The sequence below is a fragment of the Lissotriton helveticus genome, chromosome 7 (assembly GCF_964261635.1).
Source record: "Lissotriton helveticus chromosome 7, aLisHel1.1, whole genome shotgun sequence".
Classification (NCBI taxonomy): Eukaryota; Metazoa; Chordata; class Amphibia; order Caudata; family Salamandridae; genus Lissotriton; species Lissotriton helveticus.
In genome coordinates, this window is record NC_136068.1 from 1335330743 (window position 1) to 1335351019 (window position 20277).

Below are 20277 nucleotides of genomic sequence, written 5' to 3' on the forward strand. Positions count from 1 at the left end.
TTTATTTTTTCAGCAGACCATAAATATTACACACATAGCATCTTAGCATATAGATGACGACTGACTCGAAGCCTTTATAAACCACACATTAATCCAGTGGTGCCCGAACTGAGAAGAAACACCTCCTTGTGTTGATAGACAAAATCTGAGCACTGAAAGCAAGGTCTGATATTTGCCCCGAGCTCTCTATTGGGGATGCGACGTTTTAGAGCCTGATTCAGAGTTCGGCAAAGGATGGATATCCCGTCCACCGTATTACAAGGGCCATTTGTGACAATCCACTTGTAATTGGGCGGCTGGGAGACCTGTCATGTTCCTGACGTGGAAATCTGCCCAACTATCAATGAGCCATAGGTTTGGTGAGTAAGCAATGTGGTGTAAACGTTGTGTGGTTAAACAGGATTTTAAAACGTTATGCTAACCAATGTGATCTGTAGATAGTAGAAACATGATCATGTTTATTTAAACAAACAACAAATCTTAAAGTTCCATTTGAGACTCTCGAAATTTGTGGGTTACATTTTTGGAATGTTTTTATACATTTTCAGTGTCAGAAAACTTTATCGAATTTTTCAAACAGTAAGGCAACAAAAGGAGTCAATTTACAGAATAATCACATGTTCAAAGAGGAAGAATACAAAAAATGGTAATATGGAAGTATAGACAGTTTTGTTGCATAGATTGTATTATCACGGTGTGAATGCTGGCTGTTTCCATGGGTATATTTCAGTGAGAGCTTTGTGAAATTAAAATAGCATCTAAGCATCTACACATTTCACTTCAACATTTGATATCTTTTAGGTAGGGATCTGTTCTAACAATGATCATTCTTAATTACTCAGCCCATTACCACACAGCCCTTTATTCAGTAAACTGCATTTGCCTCTTGGCTAGCAAGAGGCCCAAGGCCGTAATTTAATTCTACATTCATTTTTCTTTTTCTTTGGGCTGAGAGGTAGGCTGAAAAATGCATTTTTAATATCAAGATAAAACATGTTACCCTCCACTCCCATAAATGTGGAACTACACGTTCTCAAAATACATGAATAAACCAATTAACCAGTTTCGGGCTAGCAGTCCCTCGCCATGAGAGACTGGTTAAAATTTAAAACTAAAAAGCGGTCAGCAGACTGTATCTTGGCAAATAAGAAAGAAAGCACTGAGAATTTTTAGGGAAAGCCCAAATACTAAGGAAATCATATACATCCCTGCTCTGGAATGAAAGAATGCTGCTGGAGAAAGACTTCTGAGCTAAAGCTCTATAATGCAGTTATAAGACACGAGTTCTGAAGGTTAGTGAATGGTTTTACTAGATCTCCTTATTCAATTATTAACTAACATCACTAAGGCTTTCTTGGGTACTCTATCTAACCAATCCTTTTATATGCTTTTCTGCATATAAAACATGCTTGGATTAACCCTCCATTGTGTGAAAATCATTAACACAAGTTGTGAAATTAACAGAGGAAATATTAATATGCAGTAATTGGGAAGAGAATTGAGAAACGAGCAGGAAAATGACAAATGTTCCTGTAGGCTGCAAATGATTTCTGCATGAGAAGACAGAAGACAGTAGAAAAAATAAGATGTTTTGTTTTCATCATGAGCAAATGTGAAAGAAAATGTGTTTAATTAGGCAAATATTGAATTACATAAAATGATTACGTTTATAATAGACTAATTAAAGATGGAAATGAAATTATGAAAATTGAGCATTTATTTGGGACAAATAACTGAATCTGTTTATTTCTCCTAGAGAAAACTGCACGCTTGCAATGAAGGCCTAGAAAAAGCTGTCATAGGGTTAATTTGCTTTAACAAATGTAGAAATGCAGACAAATGTATTGTATGTTTTATAGATGACTATTGTGTTCTTGCTTTCTGATGGCTGCTACTTGTTTGGAGTATCAGCGGAACTTCCTACTGTTCAGGGAAAATGTTTCCTTCTGTAGATAACTGTGCTAGTAAATGTTGCAACATTTGTTCTTAGGTGCATGTGTTGAGGAGCGAGAAGATTTTGACTTCCTTGGCTGAAGGACGATGATGACAGCATGAGACTGAACAAAGAACTTTTGACCGAAAAGAGCGACAAGAGTGGTGTGACCTAACACCCAATGCTTCTAAACTAACGAGGAGAAAGACTTTACCAGATTTAATACTGGAGTAGGGTTGGACTCCTTAACTTTGCTCCTCATATATTTGTGAGGATTGCCCCAGCTTTCCCTTCTGGCGGATGATTAGCTTTTCAATTATTAGCACTCTGTGCTATAGTTTCTTTAGGTTGGTATGAAATTGTGTTTTTGCAGTAATCTTATTATAATGAACTTTGACTTTTAATCTATCCACTGAACTCATGCTCCTTAAATGAGACATTATTGTGAATTACTGACATGTGTTCTCTTGTGTGATAATTCTAATTCAATACTGTATTTTTGCTCAACCATTTTCATATGCTTTCAAGCAAATAGATAAAGCATAGTAATAGAAAAATTGAGTCTATCGCTATTGAATATTGTAAATAAAGGGATATATATTGTTGTATATAGAGTGGTTTGTACAATATTCCCTTTGTTCTAGGTCTTCATGAGTGGAATATTCATCTAAATCTTTGCTAAATCCCTGTCAACTCTCCGATCTGCCGTAGGACCTGATGTTGATATGGGCCAAATTTCTGACTTATAAAATAGAGATTTATTTAGACAGATCGGCGTGTGGTATAGTCATACACCCTCTGCCTAGTTAGCCAAACTCCCATTTTCTGCTGTGCCATGCTCTCTATCACCATTTAGCTCATCAACCAGAAAAGAACCTTAAAATCTCCCTTCTGACTGCAGTCCCCACACCTTGGAAGAAAGGAAAATCAATACACATGCCTTTGAGAATAACTGCAAAACCATGGGATGAATGATATAAACCATGCGGTTAACACTCTTAGAAACATCCACAGTTCTACAGGATATAGCTAATCCCACTGTTAAAAAAGGAACATTGATCTTGTCACCATCTCAAATTGCTAGAGAGATAGAGTAGGACATCAAGATGGATCACTAGGGCAAATGGTATGCCAACGGCTGTGTATAAGATCAACCCTGTATATTGGGGTACCAAATAACATCTTACAGAAACAGGCAATACCTTATTCTTTAGGGGTGAGCAGTACTCGTAGAGTTTCACTCTGCGGAATTCCACTGAGTTACAGAAAAACTGCGAGAGATTCAGCAGAATTTCCCCAACAGGCAGAAAATGTGCAGCTTGCACTGCAATTTAGCAGCTGTAGCACAAGAAGTGCTGAAAATCAGTATAAACTGTACTATATGTTGCATAACAGTGCATGGCCATTCGAGTTGATTTGCTGCCACTCGAGTAGAAAATCAAATTGAGCAGAATCACATCTACTCGAACGGCAGCCCTTTGACTGTGACTGCTCTTCAACGCTGGCAACCCAAGCGTTAAGAGAGACCAAATCTCACTTATGCTCAGCAGCTTGCATATTCTGTTGCATTGTGGGAGAAAAATTTGCCATATGGCGATTGGTGGAATTTGCTTAAGCGTTGAAGAGTAATGCAGAGTGGCCACAATTTTGCCAATTCCGTGGGTAGAACAGAAGATTCCGCCCACCACTAGTATTCTTGGAGAGGGTCCATAGTTAATCCGATTTACAAACAAGGTGGCAGCTTGGCAATTATCACCTTATAGTTCTCCTAGTAATGAATCCAGGTACTTTGCTTCACTCCTACTGATGGAGTTAACAGCCTATGCTCTGGACAAAAAAAATGGTCTAGTTAAATCAAACTGGCATCACTCAGCAGAAGGGTACAATGACTAATATCATGGCACTGGCTCCCATCTCATACAAAATGTTAATAAAAGGACAACCACTACATTCATGTTTCATTGACTTTAAGGCTGCATTTGACTGGGTACAACGCAATATCCTGAGGGCTAAGCTAGCCAATTGTGGAATATCACCACAGCTATAACTACTATGTACAAATACAAGGTTCACATTTTAAATATTTTATACACGGATGATATAATTATTTCAAGTTGAACAAAAATCAGTCTTCAGTGTTTGATTTACATTCTTGATCAAACTCTATAGAAAATGGGATGTAATCAATCTGAAAAAAACGAATGTTATAAATACAAATACTAAGGTTATGAGTACATATACTTTTGGGAACTATTTGATACAAAAGGCACCTTCCAGCCCCAAAAACTATAACCTTCCTGGAAATGCCTTGATGTCAGTCTTACACACTTTGTTTAGTGCCTTGAGAAGACGGAGTCAGGCCCCTATCTTAGCGATTGCCACAGCCAAACTTATACCAACTTTGACTTGTGGCAGCGAAGCTCTTCGGGGCTGTGAGGCAGCTCTGCTAAATACAATTATCTCGAGAACGTATGGCCATCTTTTTAATTTACTAAAAATATGCATCCTCTGGACAGATCTGTGTTAATTTGGGTTAATCAAACAATCAATAGCAATTCACGGTCTCTATAATAAATGCTGCCACTGACTGCAGACCACAATTTATAAGTCCCTCAACAAAATGACACGGTGGCAGTCTCTGGGTGGGCTATCACGCTAGGAGCCTACTTCTCGCCCTGCTGAGGTCCCGCTGTGGTGTGCTGTTTGTTTTTCGTGGCTGTGGGGCGGCCGGGCTCTGCTCCGCCGCGGTACATCTCCCTGCACTTCCGACTGGCCGGGCTTGGCTCCGCCGGTCAGGAGATCCAGCTAACTACAGCCCCCAGCAGCCTTCACGCAAGGTCGCCTCCCCCATCATCACCTTGTAGCGCCAGGAGGCGCATAAAGCTACGCCCACTTCCTCGTCCCGCGAGGACGCGCGCGGGACGCGCCGGGCTAAGCCCTGGCAAAGGGCGGGCCCTCTGAGGCCCTCAGAGACCGCAAGAGACTGGACTGGGCCACCCCCCTGGACTCTAGCAGTACTTTAATCAAGGTAGTACCCTCTCGCATTGTATTATAAGGTGTAGCGGCTTGTGATGGAGGGTAAAAGCAAAAGTAGAGCTGTGGTTAAAAAGACACCTATGCATACACGTTTTGCTACTAGAAAACTTACATCGGCGCAAACTCCACTACCCACCTTAACCGCCATTGATAGAATGTTGCAGCAAACAATTGGGGTCGTCGTTAATGCGATTGAAAGTACTGAAAGAAGACTATCATTACCACCTTCCATGTGTTTAATAACCCAATCGCCACCAGTAGCTAATACATCTGCAAATATTACTAACGAAACAACGTTATCACATGACTCCCTTTTATTACAATCTTTCGCAGGTCTGCCAGGGAATGACCAAGATCGGATTGCTGTACCACAACCTTTAGAGCCTACTGTGTTCTCTGCTAGGGAGAGTAGATTGTCACTTACGCCCAACTTGACAACGAGTGTCACACCGCTACCCATAACACTGAATGTTGTGTCTAATGACCTAGGGGAGTTGGATGTCAGTGATATTAATGGTGTCATCCCTATTGGAGATTCATCCAATACTAGTCTGCCAAATAGTACAATTGACCACGGGCATGACCCGCTCAAAAGGAAATCTTCTTATGGCAGAAAAGTGTTGGTAGTCACTAAGCAGGGCAAGAGATACAGACGTAAAAGGAAGAGAGTAGCCCAAACTGCATTAGACCAAGAGAGGGAGGGTGAGGTACACCGAAATAGTGGCAAAACACATTCAAAGGAAAAACCAACCCCAACCAGTTTTGAGGGACTGGCGCAATATTTAGAGAAAATGGTAAAATCCTATATTGCACCAGTAACTGAAATTTTAGAATCTCTAAGTAAAACAATAGAGAACCTGGAAAAACTGGGCATAGCTAATCTAGATATCCTAGAACATCTGGGCACACAAGTTAAGTCCCCCACAGTTAATGAACCGATAGGGAGACTGAACAAAAATACGCCAAGTATGGCAAATAGAGTTCCTAGTGTGCCCATCACGGTAGTGAACTTGGAAGCATCCACAAGTAGAACAAATACGTTAACAACTGCCGCCCCATCTATAATAACTGCCCAGAAAGTTGCTGGAGGTCAAAGGGAGACAGGTGATTACACTCATAACAACAAGAACTTGTCGGTCCCCAGACGCCACACTAACAATATTATCCCTGCCACAATTAACTTACCACCGGAGTGCAGACCATATGTAGCTATCCTTGCAAATGTACCTAAACTGCAGCCTACTCAATTTTAAAACCAGGAAACCCTGAAAAACAAAACCTTGCACTGGCTTGTGAAAAATTGCGGTTTCCCAACGCGAGGGGCTAGCCAGAATATTTCCACTCAAAAGGTAGGATGGGTGGGACCAAGTAAAAAAGAGATAAATGGGGATTGCATAGTTATAAACTACAGGACCACTGAATGGGCGAGAGATTCGATTCTAAATGCGCCTATACCATCTAATCATGAATATAACATCACGTTGTTCCCACTTGATTATTTCTATAGGAACCAATTAGGAAGACAAACTGCAATGCAGTCTTTCCAGCATCCTAGAGCTATACACATCAACTACCCCAATGTTCCTCCCATTCCACCTCCTTTGTATAATATATATGACAACTTTACGGTTCCGATTTGTAACAGATTTCAGGTGTTCAACTCATTAGAGGAGAATGATTGACTGAATGTATCATCTAAGGCCTCATTCCCTGAAAATATTGTATCTGATGACATAGCCACAATCGAACAAGAACACGCGCAAGGGGGCCAAAGTGGGGTAGATGATGTAACTAAGTTAAATTTAAACTCGACTAGTATTGAACAATGTATAGAAAATGATGCAATTGTGACAAATGTAAATATACCTATACCTATAGATACTAATATGATTGAGAGTCTAGGAACATCACTATTGACCGATCATCCTGAGGATACACAAGACAACCCAGTTGATTCTCTTATGGTCACCGCCTGGAATATAGCGGGAATTGCCGCTAAACTCTCTACCCCATTCTGGGACAATTACATTATACAGGGGTATGACATATTATGCCTGCAAGAGACGTGGCACAGAGACCAAATACAAGTTGATGGTTACACCTCTTATAGCGTGGCTGCAGTGGCATCTAAGGCTGGCAGAGCAAAGGGCGGCCTACTGACTTTGGTTTCCACTAAATTAACAGAATTTAATGCTGGGGGATATGTGGAGGTGGGTGAGCATGCGTCAGTATTGCGACTAACACATAGTAAAGGTAGGGATCTAGTTATTATAAATTTTTATAATAACATTGTGGGGCAAAATCGGGGTAAGATCGTCCCAGATATTGAGTATGCAATAGAAGAAACAATCGCACGTTCAAATAAAACCCCTGTAATACTCTGGGTAGGAGACTTTAATATCCAAGCATGTAGTCACGCCCAAAAGGGGATTTGTGGACATCGAGAAGAGCATCCGGGTGGTAACAGTATGATCTTTAACCACTTTCCCCATAGTAATTATGGCAGTGCACTGAACAACTTGGTAGCTAAATTAAACCTGGAGCTACTAGAGTGTACATAGAACAAAAAAAAATGAAAAAATGTCCAACATTTAGAGGGAGAGATGCCCACTCAAATATTGATCATATTTTGGTGTCCAATGGTTCAGTCTACTCCAATGTCTGGGTAATAGAGCAACCAGTGAGTGACCACAATAGTATATCAGTGGAACTAATGGGTTGGGGCCCAAAAACAAATGTGTATAGTAAACCCGTCCAAGGGATCACGGCCGAGAGACCAAACGGCATGAGGATCAAATGGACCAAAATAGACCCTAATAAATTGATGATGGATACTATTTGCAAATGCAGTAGAGAGGTTGACTATTGCCTAGCGCCCAATGTGATTGCACCCACCTTACTCTCTAACTTTTTGAAAATCACGAACACTGTTGAGAAATCCCTGGCTGTAAGAAATAACAAGCCTAAAAGGAAGAAAACTGTGTGGTTTGACAAGCACTGTGCTCAGACATTAAAAAAGTTAAAAGCAGCACTTGATGATAAACCAAGAGATAAAGATAGAATTAGAGAAGAGCGACTTAATTTTAAAATCGCCTTAGCATCAAGGAAAAAAGAGTTGCAAAACGATGCATGGTATAAATTAGATATGGCTGCCAAAACAAAAGACCACAAATTATTCTGGGAAACTATAAATGGTCCCTTTTTAAAGAATGACAATACTCATGAAGTCAGTTCTCATGTTAGCTGCCATGCATGGATTGTTCATTTCTCTGAAATTTTTAACTCTGATTTTAACTTAGATAGGTCCATTTTAAATACTGACATAACACCATGCCCTAAATGGCAGAAAATGCAGTTGCTTTTAACTTTGGATGAAGTTACAGAGGCGATTAAAAATATTAAGGGTGGTAAAGCACCTGGGCCCGACGGGGTACCCATGGACTTTTATAAACACGAAATGACTCTATGAAAACTATCACTGCCTGGATGCGTAATAACTATTTACAACTTAATGGAGATAAATCGGAGATCATGTTGTTTGGAGGAGCCACCACCCTTTGGCCACCTACCTGGTGGCCGGAAGAGTTGGGGAATGCCCCCACTCCTAAAGAGGTGGTTAAAAATCTGGGTGTCAGGATTGACCATAGGCTTACACATAATACTCATGCTAACGTCATTGCAGGTTCCTGCTACTTTATCCTGGGCCTTTTGAGGAGGATTTTTCCTCTCTTGCCCTCTTCTACCAAAAAAACCCTAATTCAGGCACTGATATTGAGCAGATTGGATTACTGCAATGCTCTATTGTTTTCGGCCACTGAGAGTGCCATTAATAAACTTCAAGTGGTGCAGAATACCGCTGCTCGACTTATAAGCAATGTCCCATCTAGAACATCCTCTGGGCCTCTTCTTAAACAGCTTCATTGGCTTCCCATAAAGAAAAGGGTAAAATTTAAAATAGGCTGCATCATTTATAAGGCCTGCAATGGCAAGATCCCCAAGTATCTCTCTAACAAACTTTCTCCCTATTCAGTCACACGCAATCTCAGGTCCAGCAAGGAGCATTTGCTAGCTGTTCCTAGAATAAAAAAAGCGCGTAGTGGTGGCAAATCTTTTTCCTACCTGGCTCCAAGATTTTGGAATGGTTTGCCTTCTGCGCTACGTCTGAGACAAAATTTGTCTCAATTTAGAAAAATGTAAAAAACTCACCTTTTCTAAAACTAATAAAATAATATCCTCTTCCTGAATTAGGTTGTTTCTCCGTCCGAAGCGCCGAGATACCCTCATGGGTGATTCAGCGCTATATAAATAAATAAATATCAAATATGGGCACCTATATTGACACGTTATTTTAATGCGGCGGTGGAGGATAGCCTACCACTGACATGGGGACAGTCAATTATTGTGCCCCTTTACAAAAAAGGATCCAGGTCCGAAGCTTGAAATCATCGCCCCATCTCACTTCTGGACTCGACAGTTAAAATCCTCAGCCGAGTCCTATTAGTGAGATTGAAAGCCTGGGTTGAGGAAAATGACATCTTATCCCCAGTGCAGTATGGGTTTCGCAGGGGGATGGGCACAAAGGAGCAGTGCGTGAACCTAGAACTCATAGTCGGCAAGTACACTAAAGCTAAAGATGGTAATCTTTTCTTGTGCTTTGCCGACTTGAGTTCAGCATTTGATCTGGTGGAACACGCACTGCTCTGGCCTACCCTGCTGGAGATGGGTGCCCCTATTGAAATCATCCATCTGCTTGCTAGGCTGTACAATAATTTGTCCAGTAAAGTCAGATTCGGAGCGGATGGAGAGTGTACCCCTTTTTTTAAAACCAGGAGAGGCATCCGTCAAGGATGCGTACTGGCCCCTCTCCTGTTCTCCCTTTTTATAAATCAAGTCGATCACAGCCTAAGACAGACCAATGCAGATGCACCTATCATTAATAGTAACCCAATCCCAATCCTCTTATACGCAGATGACGCGGTCCTTCTCTCTAGAACTCATAACGGACTGCAGCTTTTAATTAACCAGTTCCACGTATTTACTGAAAGTAGGAAGTTAAAAATTAATAAAGGAAAGATGGTCACAATGATATGTGGTAAAAATCCGAAAAAAAAATGTAAGTCTTTTTTCCTAGACGGGGAGAGATTAGAATCCGTCAGGAGTTTTTGTTACTTAGGCATTACTTTCTCAGGAGATGGAAGATGGGCCAGTGAACAAAAAAGTGCCCTTTTTAAAATGGTTAGGAATACAAGTTGTATTTTTAGATTCGCTGCTAAATTAGGGGGTCGCAGAATTCATGAAATGCTGTCCATATTTAAAGCAAGATGTGTAACATCAGCCTTATACGGGGCAGGGGTATGGGGGTATGATGCCCACAGTGCGAACTTGATCCAACGCGAGGAGAATGTTTTTTTTAAACGATTAATTTGTGCCCCGGCTATGGCTTCAACCAAGATAATACACAGGGAACTTGATCTAAATTATGTTAATGATTTAATTGTTTTACGTCCTTTGTCCCTATGGCGCGCAATTTGAGCAAAGGAAGAGACAAAGTTTACACAGGATGTAATTTCTGACTGTACTAAACTCGAACGACAATCAAATATTCCCTGGTTAAGCCACATACAACACTGGTACAAAACCTTGTATGGTCTAAATATTTTTAAAGACCCAATAACGGGGCTAACGCTGTCGAAGCGGGAGCTTAAAGTCTCATTCCTTAAATATACGGTGGGGATTAGGATGGAAAAATATGCAAAACAAAGTACGTTTAATCTCTACCTGGAATACACCATTAATGGAGGCTTTCAAACTTATCTTACTGCTGTTAGTATTAACTCCCACCGCTTTGTATTGACCCGTTTCCGGTTGGGAATTGTGCATCACCTAGTAGCATTCCCCGTGGCTAAGAAACCTGGTACTTGTCCCTGCCCCTGTGATGATAAATCCAAACAGAGCACTAGTCACTTTATGCTATGATGTAATTTTTATACTTCCTTTAGGAAATTTTATCTGAAACCCATCTTTTTAAAATACAATACGCGTGGTATGCAAACAGCGATGCAACTGATGTTTAATTTAGAGACCCCTGACGTATGTTTCCATGTGGCCACTTATATTTTAAAATGCATTTCTGTTCGAAAATCAATTGTCGTATGAATTCAATTAATGATGCTTTCTTGTATATTTTATTATGTTGAAACTGAATATTTTACAATTTATACCACCATAGTTAGCAGAACATAGTGAGACAGACTCCTAAAATAGTTGGATTTGTGTTGTTAAATGCACATTGCACTTTAGGAAGGATGGTTTTCGACACTTTGCACTTTATTATGCTAATTTGCACATCTACTAATGACGGACAAATGCTGCTATTGTACGTTGCACTTAGAAAAAACGATAAAGTTGCTTTGCACTTTATTCTGCCATGTTTTGCACATATTTTAATGGAAGTATGTTTTATAGATTCATTGCATCTGTAAGGATGACAAATATTTTGCACCGTAATACCGCTAAATTTGCACAGCTATAAGTAACCAAGTGTATATGGAATTGGTAGAAATTTGCCCTCAGATTATTCATGCATCGGTGAGGATGAAGCAATAGATTTTGTATTTCGATATTGCCAAATTTTGTACATACATTTGTAGATAAACGTACCTAAAAGCATTTTAAGACCGTCGGATATGTGTCGTTAAATGTACAATGTATTTAAGCAACCTAGGTATTTGGAACCCAAATTGATACATATGTATGTTGTATTTAGTTATTTATTTTATGTTTGCTGCTATATGGTTGTATTTTTACATACTGAATAAAGCATCTTTTGAATTGAATTGAAATTGACATGGTGGGCAATAGTCAATGGTCCAGATACACCAGCAATAATCTACTTAGCTTTGGCTACGCAAGTTCGTGGGATACAATCACTTTGGTATCCCACAATTACTTCCACAGCTTTTTTGAAAAATCACTCAACTGTATAATGAAGAAGTAGTCGGCCGATGACTGACAAGGCGGCTCTATCAAAAAGGTTGCATGCTTCGATGGTATTACATAGCAAAAATATTTTAAAACCTCAGGTATATTACAAGACTGAATATTCAGTGATTATATAACATAAATTCATGAACTATCATTCCGGACATTTCCACCACTTGTGCATTGCTTGATGTGGCAACGGCACAATGAATCAACCAAATGCCTCCTAAACACATTAGATAAAGAAGGCATGGTTCATTTAGCATGCATATGCCCCGTTTTTTAATAAACTCTGCATCCACTCTTGCTGTGTTTTAATCTGACTGACACTATCCTTAATAGTTGTTTTAAAGCTTTTTTTTATTAAGGGTTGAGAATGTCTTTTAAAGAGTTTTCAATGATTATTCCAAGTAAGCGATTTTGGACAGTATATTTTATTGTTTAAATCATGTTGCAAAACAGTCAATATGTTTTAACTTATAAAACACTGTCATTACCACATTCCCAGAGATCAACGCAAGTTTGTGCAGTAATGATAGTCTATTATGTTGTTATTCCACTTTAAACCGGAATATAACTTCTTGATGCATTATTTGGTATTATTATGGCAACATTGAGAGAAACTAGAGTGCATATGCTACTTCCAACTCATTATATCTGTTTTGTCTTTATTTATACTATAACCCGAGACTGATCCAAACTTTTTAGCCAATTCAAATAGCCTTGGGATAGCCTCCGTCGGATCAGATGTATAAAGAAGGAGGTCATCTGCATAAAGGGCAGTCTTAAGCGTCAGATCTCCCATTACGAATGGTTTGATCATTGGATCCTGTCTCAGGGAGCGGACAAAGGGCTCAATATAAACATCAAAAAGAAGAGGGGACAGGGGGCAACCCTGCCTTGTTCCCCTGGAGATGTTAAGCCATTCAGACAAGCTACCATTAACTAAAACTTTGGCCCGGGTGCTCCTATATAAAGTTTCAATCCCTTTAATGAATATATCTGGGAATACGAATTTTGTCATAGTCTTCCATAGGAATTGCCAGTTAACTTGGTTGAATGCCTTTGCGGCGTCAATGGCCACTATGGTAAGTGGCATCTTTTTTTCAATTGCTGTATCTACTGCACCAATTACTTGGAATGTCAGTTCATTCAATTGACGGCAAGGAATAAACCCCCTCTGGTCAGGGTGAATAATAGACTTGATAGTTTTGGCCAGCCTAGATGCTAAAATACCGGAATACATTTTTAAGTCTGAATTTAAAAGGGAGAAGGGTCGGTAGGATTCTATTTTTTGGGGGTCTTTGTTTGGTTTAGCTATAAGGGAGATTGTGGCCTCTGACCACTAAGTCGGAGTACATTCCCCTGTAAAAATATTTTATTAAAGAGTCTCAGTAGTGTAGCTATCACTTCTTCTAAGTTGTCTTTATAGACTTCTGACGGCAGTCCATCAGGGCCGGGGGCCTTATTTCTAACCATTTTTTTCAACTGAGACCTTACTTCTCCCTCGGTGATCTCAGTGGCTAAAAAAGTTCTATCTGAATGACTCAACTGAGAGAGGTCTCTCAAAGCCCACCAAGTTTCTAACTCTTCCAGCCCTTGTGTATTCTTTTCCTGATAAAGTTCCTCCATAAAGCCTCTAGCCTCTTCCTTTATCTTCTGTCTTCTGTTAAAGGCAGCCCCGTGCTTCGCTGTGTTAAAGAGCTGATGTTATTTCTGCTACGTTCTGACCTTGCCTTCCAAGCTAACATTGAGCCACACTTCTCTCCGTATTCAAAATTGTGGAGCTTACTTACTTCCCATCTGTCCTTGATTATCTTGTCGGCTCGAGCTTTGTATCTTGTCTGTAGATCTAGTATTTCTTTCTCAAGACCCTGTATACTGTTTCTATCATTTAGCGCCACCTGCTGCAATTGAAGTTCCTTTGTTTTAATTAGGCCCAACCCCTGGGTGTCTTTTTCTTTCTTAAGTTTCCTATTTAGAGCCATTTGAGAACGAAAGATCCCCCTTAGATATGATTTGAGTGTGTCCCATAGAATTTGATCAGAGGCCGTTCCCTCGTTGAACGAAAGAAATTCCAACACACTAGCCTTAATTTTATTTTTAATCTCATTGTCTAATAAAATAGTCCTATCCAAAGTCCACCTATAATCTAAATAACTGGTTTTAAAAGTTATTTTTAGGTCAATCACTGAATGATCTGACATTCCTATTGGAATATGTGAAATTGAAACTATATTAGATAAAAAGGATTGATCTAGCAAAAAAAAATCTATTCTGGAGAACTGACTGTACTTTTTGCTATTGAAAGAATACTCTCTAAGATTGCCATACTTAACTCTCCAGACATCTTGTAGTGAAAAATCTTTCATAATGTTCTTTAGGGCTAAGAGGGATTTGTTTGGAGTGTTATAATTGGCTTTGGAGGTGCGGTCTAATTGCAGGTCCAATATAAGGTTAAAGTCACCTCCCAGTATAACTGGGACTGTATATTGTGTCAGATATTGCTCCAGCTTTTGAAGAAAACAGGCATTGTCCTCATTCGGTCCATAGTAGACTGCACACAGAAAATTAAAACTACCAATTGAAAGAACTGCTGCTAACCATCGACCAGTCTGATCTGTCCCCCCGTCATGAATCCTGATCCCCTTGTTAGCTCGCACTATTAAAGCTACCCCTCTAGTGGAACCAGTTTGCTTTGAGCAAAGAATTTCCTGTACCCAGTTAAGTTTTATGAATACTTTCTTACACTTTTCTGTTTCCAAATGTGTTTCTTGTAGGAGATATATGCATGCTTCAGAATTTTTCAAAAAATCACAGACTCTTCGCTGTTTCTTTCGGCTCCCAATACCATTTAAGTTCCAAGAAAGAATTTTACTATTTAATGCCATATTTAAAATCATGTAACCATAATTCTGCACCTAATAACGGTAGTGGCCTGTAATTAAATTTGAAATTAGAAATATATAAACTTATGGCAGTTGAGGACATTTTTATTTGTTTTTCCCCTTCCCACCTAGTACCCCTCCCTACCCACCCCCCGAGGAACCCAACCCTTCTGTTTGGCGTGGACACGCCATTGGGAGCCCCCGTACCCTTAGACACCTTCTATGTGTAGTTTAAACAACTGTGCTTTTCCCCAGATAATTTTAAACACAGACACATTTTTTTTTTAAGGCCAAAATATTTCTTTCAATTTTCAATTATTATTAAAATATTGATTTTTCTTTTTCCAGACAGCAATCAGATGATTAAAAGAGATTAGGTAGGCTCCTCTACTAAGAAAAAAAAATTAACTGCTTCTCATTTTTGCTAATACATCATCGACTTCTTCTGGAAAGTGGCAGGTGTACATCTTATTGTTCCACATTATTTTCAATAATTCTGGAAATTTCATTTGGACCTGGGCCCCTAGTGAGCGTAAGTCTGGCATCCTTGAGCCCAACTCCCATTGTCTCTGAGCAGTCTTAACCCCAATGTCAGATCTAACTTGATAAGGGTTTGCGCGAAAATGGAGAGAGGTACGTGCCAAACACCTTCCTAGAATTAGTTCTTTTACACTGTAAGTCTGGAAGTAAACCAAAATCTTCCTCGGGCCTTACGGTCTGGATGTAGTCTATAAGGGTCTCTGTGTACTCGCTGGATTTCGGCTTCTAGATCGATATCTGGACGATCCTTCAATATATCTTCCCGGAGTAACCTACAGACAAACCCCTTAATGTCTTCCACCTCCGCTCCTTCTGGAATTTTAAGAATTCTGAGGTTATTGCGTCGTATCTGTGTTTCCAATCTCTCCAGATCCATCGTGAGTGCTCGGTTTTGAGCTTTAATGGCCTCTATATCTTTGGAATTGCCTCTTGTAGCCTCTGAGAGTGTGATAACGTTGCTCTCCAATGTGGTAGTCCTGGCCGTGATCTCCTCTAGCTTAGTCTCTAAGATATCAAATCTATCATGTAGTCCCTTTTGATTTCTCTCGGAGATCTCAAATTTACCCCACAAGTCCTCTCTGAGTGATTTAAACAAAGAGCCAAGCCTGTCACTCTCAGTCTCAGTTCCAACTCCATCAGATCCATTGTCTCCGTCGGGTTGAGAAGTCATGCTATATGTGTCAGGTATTAGTTGTGGCTGAGGGAAAGACTCGGCATGGATAGTATGAAGAGCAAGAGGGGGGGAATCACAACAGGACTGAATACTTTCATTATTGGGACAGTATGTAGGGTAGGGGCTTCACTCGTCGTGGCCGCTGGGGGGTCTGTGTCAACAACTAAGCCTACGTCTGATCTTAAGCCTGGCTCATACTCATGCTCGAAAGTGAGAGTGGTCTGCGCTGCTGCCCCCAGTTCTCCATCACTGGCAACTGACTCCAATACTGCATACTTATTACAGAGGGGTTGTGTCTGAGTCAATAGAAGAGAAGGTAGCTCTTTCAGTGGGACTTTGTCTACTACTTTAGTACTTAAATTAGTTCCTTCATTATTTTTTAAGCTCTCCTTAGAATTTACTGCTTGCTCCATTATTTTAAAGTAACTCTTGAGGGATGGAGTGTTTTTAGGTGTCTGTAGCTGTAGCTGCTTTGTAATCTTTACTGCTCCACCCTTTCTCACACCACCTCTCCTTTTTTGTTTGTAAGGGGTAATAGGTGTTGGACCCCCTCCTTTGGTGGTATCAGCAGAGTCCCAGTCCCAAACTCCTTGTTTCTTTAGCTCCTGTTTTGATCTTAACTGGTATCTATTTCTTACTTCCCCCACTCTTCCTTTAATTGCTCAGTCAGGTTTTCGATGGTTGTATACAGACACCCCCTCTGCTCCCTCCTCTGTAAGACCTGCTTTAGCGATTTTTACTGATTTATCACACTCGGTTTGGCAGCTTGGGTTAACAATAACTGCCTCCATACAATCCGCCCCACCAATATCCACCTTACCGCTGTTTGAGGTCACATAAACTTCTCTGCCTACCGGACCTTTTTCCACGAAGGAGCGCCTCCCTGGAGCAAAGCCAAAGGCTCCTGAGGCTTACACAGAACTCCTGTTTGCCGCGATTACACTCGGCGGTCCGTTCGGCAGCAGCCTCCCTCGGCTTACGACGCTGGATCCGATGCAGCTGGCCGGTCTCTGCGTCGTTTGCGTTGTATCGTACTAGCATTCCGCCGGGTCCTAGCGCCCCTATGCACTTGCTCGTTTTTGCAAACCGCCAGACCTCCGAGGAAAACAACAAGGGGAGAGTTCTCTTACATTTAGTTACAAACTCAAAGTAAGAAGTGTTCGCCCATTCTCACCGCAAAATTAGGATCAGTCCTCTCTAATATTCAGGAAAAGACCATCTGAATACCCCCAAGGTGCTTCGGAGTGCAGGAGCTCCACGGCAGCCGTCAGCCTACCGCCGCCATGTTCCTCCTCCTGTCCTATTTGAATTCGTAAAGTTGTAGGGTACTCCGAGGTATCACTCTCTGATTCTGAGTGTGAAACGTATTGAATCGAAGGTAGCATCCCCACTGATGTGGGGTATGTCCCCCGGGTTCCAATAATAAATGCCCTTATGTTAGGACTTTCTTCAAGGTAATCAGTAAGTATAAACTGGAATTTCTCGAAAACTTCATTTATTATTTCATCTGTTTATATCATCTTGTTTTCATCACAAGAATATCGGGTTCATACATTTTCCATTTTTGACGATGAATCAAACATATACACATTCCCAATGCATTTCGGCAAAAAAATGCCTTTTTCCAAGGGATATCTCTGATCAAATTCCTCGCCCACGTCTGCATAAATATCTACATGGTCCACTCCGTCTGCCATTTTGCGTTGCGTCGAAATAATAAATGAAGTTTTCGAGAAATTCCAGTTTATACTTACTGATTACCTTGAAGAAAGTCCTAAAATAAGGGCATTTAGTATTGGAACCCGGGGGACATACCCCACATCAGTGGGGGTGCTACCTTCGATTCAATACATTATGATCTTGCCAGCAAATGCTTTCTCTTTTTTTGTTGTCTTGTTCTTGCCCCAGTCTTTGTTTCTGTTTTTTCTTGCTTCCCCTGCCTTCCCCGCCTACCACCTCTCCTTGGTTGCCATGTGTGGGGTTTTGTTTGAGATTCATTCTGTATTTCTTTAGCTCAGCTAAAAAAGTAGCTGACCCACGAGGATTAAAAGTCAGTTTAGACATTCCAGGTTTTACTTTATCTATCGAACAGACATCTGAACAACTACCTCCACTGATAAGACTTGCAAAATCTTCCAGTTGTGCCTGTTTCTGTAAACGGGCTGCTTGATCAAATCTTTTCGCAAATGTGTATACTCGCCCCCCCACCCCCATTGTAATCTCGGTCAACCCCTTGCTATTTTGTGCATCTTCCTGTCTTTGACAACATTTTGGTGTTTTTGTTTTTCCTCTTTGAAGTTGACATCGTTTTTTTCAGTTGCCTCCTTAAGAGGTAAGTCAATCATCTCTTTCTCTATGTCCTATCCTAATTGTGTAGACTTCCTTTCGGCATGATTCACTAAGATATTCATCATTATTGCTGAACTATTAAAAGGCTGTGTTCCCATTCTTGCAGCAGATCTAGGAGTACTATTAAACAAAGCCTTTGCCATTTCCTCTCGATTATCGTCAAATAATGACATCTTTAACAGAAGTAATGTTATAGAAGAGAACAGGTGCTGGCAAATCACTGTTTACAATGAAACAAAAGCTACCAGAATGATTGTGATATAGTATTATCGCTCCCTGTATTGTTTCCACAAACAAAGGTGCTTACTGTTAAGGTCAATCGTCCAGGAGACCCTAGTATTACTACCGTGCAATATAAAGTGAAAAGCACATACATATAGGAGATGCAAAAATATAGCATTCTCATACGGGAAATGTGCCCCTCCAAAGACTAGAGAGGCAGAGTTACAACAATATTGCAACAAAGGAACTAGACATCACATAACATAAGCACTTTTCTTAAAATTTATTTTTTATTAAATTTTTCTTGCCCTTTGAAAGCAGAGACAAGTACATAGCCAAAACGTTTTGGCCCTAAGCATAGGGACTGCTTCAGGGCTGTTGTAAAAAACATATAAATAATCATTTTAGACAAAGTAGACAAAAGTAAGCACAAATTGCAAAAAGAAGAATAACATACAAAAAAAGCAAGCAGTATTGAATATAAAATCTTTAAAATATTTAACAAACACTGAATCTCATAGTATCTCAATTTGTAAAAATGCCAATATGAGATACAAAAAGTACTGCAGTGCCAAATTAATTTTTTGGGTCATTCATCAAACATCGTGATATCTTTGTCTCTTGTTATCTATTGCAAAGCATTCTAATAACATACCTATTATATTTACCACTTTCTATTTAGATCTATACTTTCAAGTAATCTTCTGTAACCCTGCCTATCTTTAAATCTAGCTAGGCATATTTTCCTGGGGTCAGCACATGAACAGCAAAGACCTCACCATTCATCATAAAAAGAAACATTATCAAAGAAACGGTACTCCAAGAAACTCTGAAGAGCTTAGAACACTTAAATATATCTTGTTCACCAGATAATTCCGAAAGCTGCTGTGGAGTCCAAACAATGAATTCCACGATAGCTAGAAGATTTCCTGTGTGGTTTCAGAAAAGTGTACCTTAAGAAAAGGAAAGTATATAAAAAAAATAAAAGAATAAACAACACTACATTCCTTTATAAACACCCAGTCTACCAAGATGCTTCAAAAATAATACAAATAACATTCCAATCTTTCGAACCAACATGGCAAGTCCCTCAATCACAGTCTTTGGGTATTAAAGCATCAAGGACTAAAAGAATCCAGTGTTCCCATTTCAAAAAACCCCTTTGTGGGAGACGCAGAAGATGGCGGAGTGAGCGGACATGTGTTCCCTGTGCTCCGCTCCCGCCGGGCCCCACTCCAGACTTTGTGAGGCACCGAGGTGCAGAGTGCTACCGAGGAGGCGCCCGATCCTGGACCTGGGTGAGGCAGTGCCGGGCAAAAATTACGCCACGCTGCAGGCCTGCTGATAGTGGCGTCCAGAGCATGCAGCTGTGGTGTGCCCTCATCTGGGACATCGTGGAGATAGGCAAGTGTCCCAGGAAGCCCCCATTCTGCTTCCCTGTGCCCGCGGCCCTTGGGGGGCCCCGACTCGCTGCCCCCCCCTGCTGGAGGCCCACTCGCGGCCTGTATGAGGCCTAATTGAGGCCTACCACGTGTTAAGGCGCTCCTACTTCTTGCTGGGGCCTCCGCGTTCGGGGAAGGTCTGGGGGCCCCCTAGACTGTGATGATACAGGCCCAGGGGGCAGCGAGCAAGAGTTATTTGTTGTTCTGATGGCG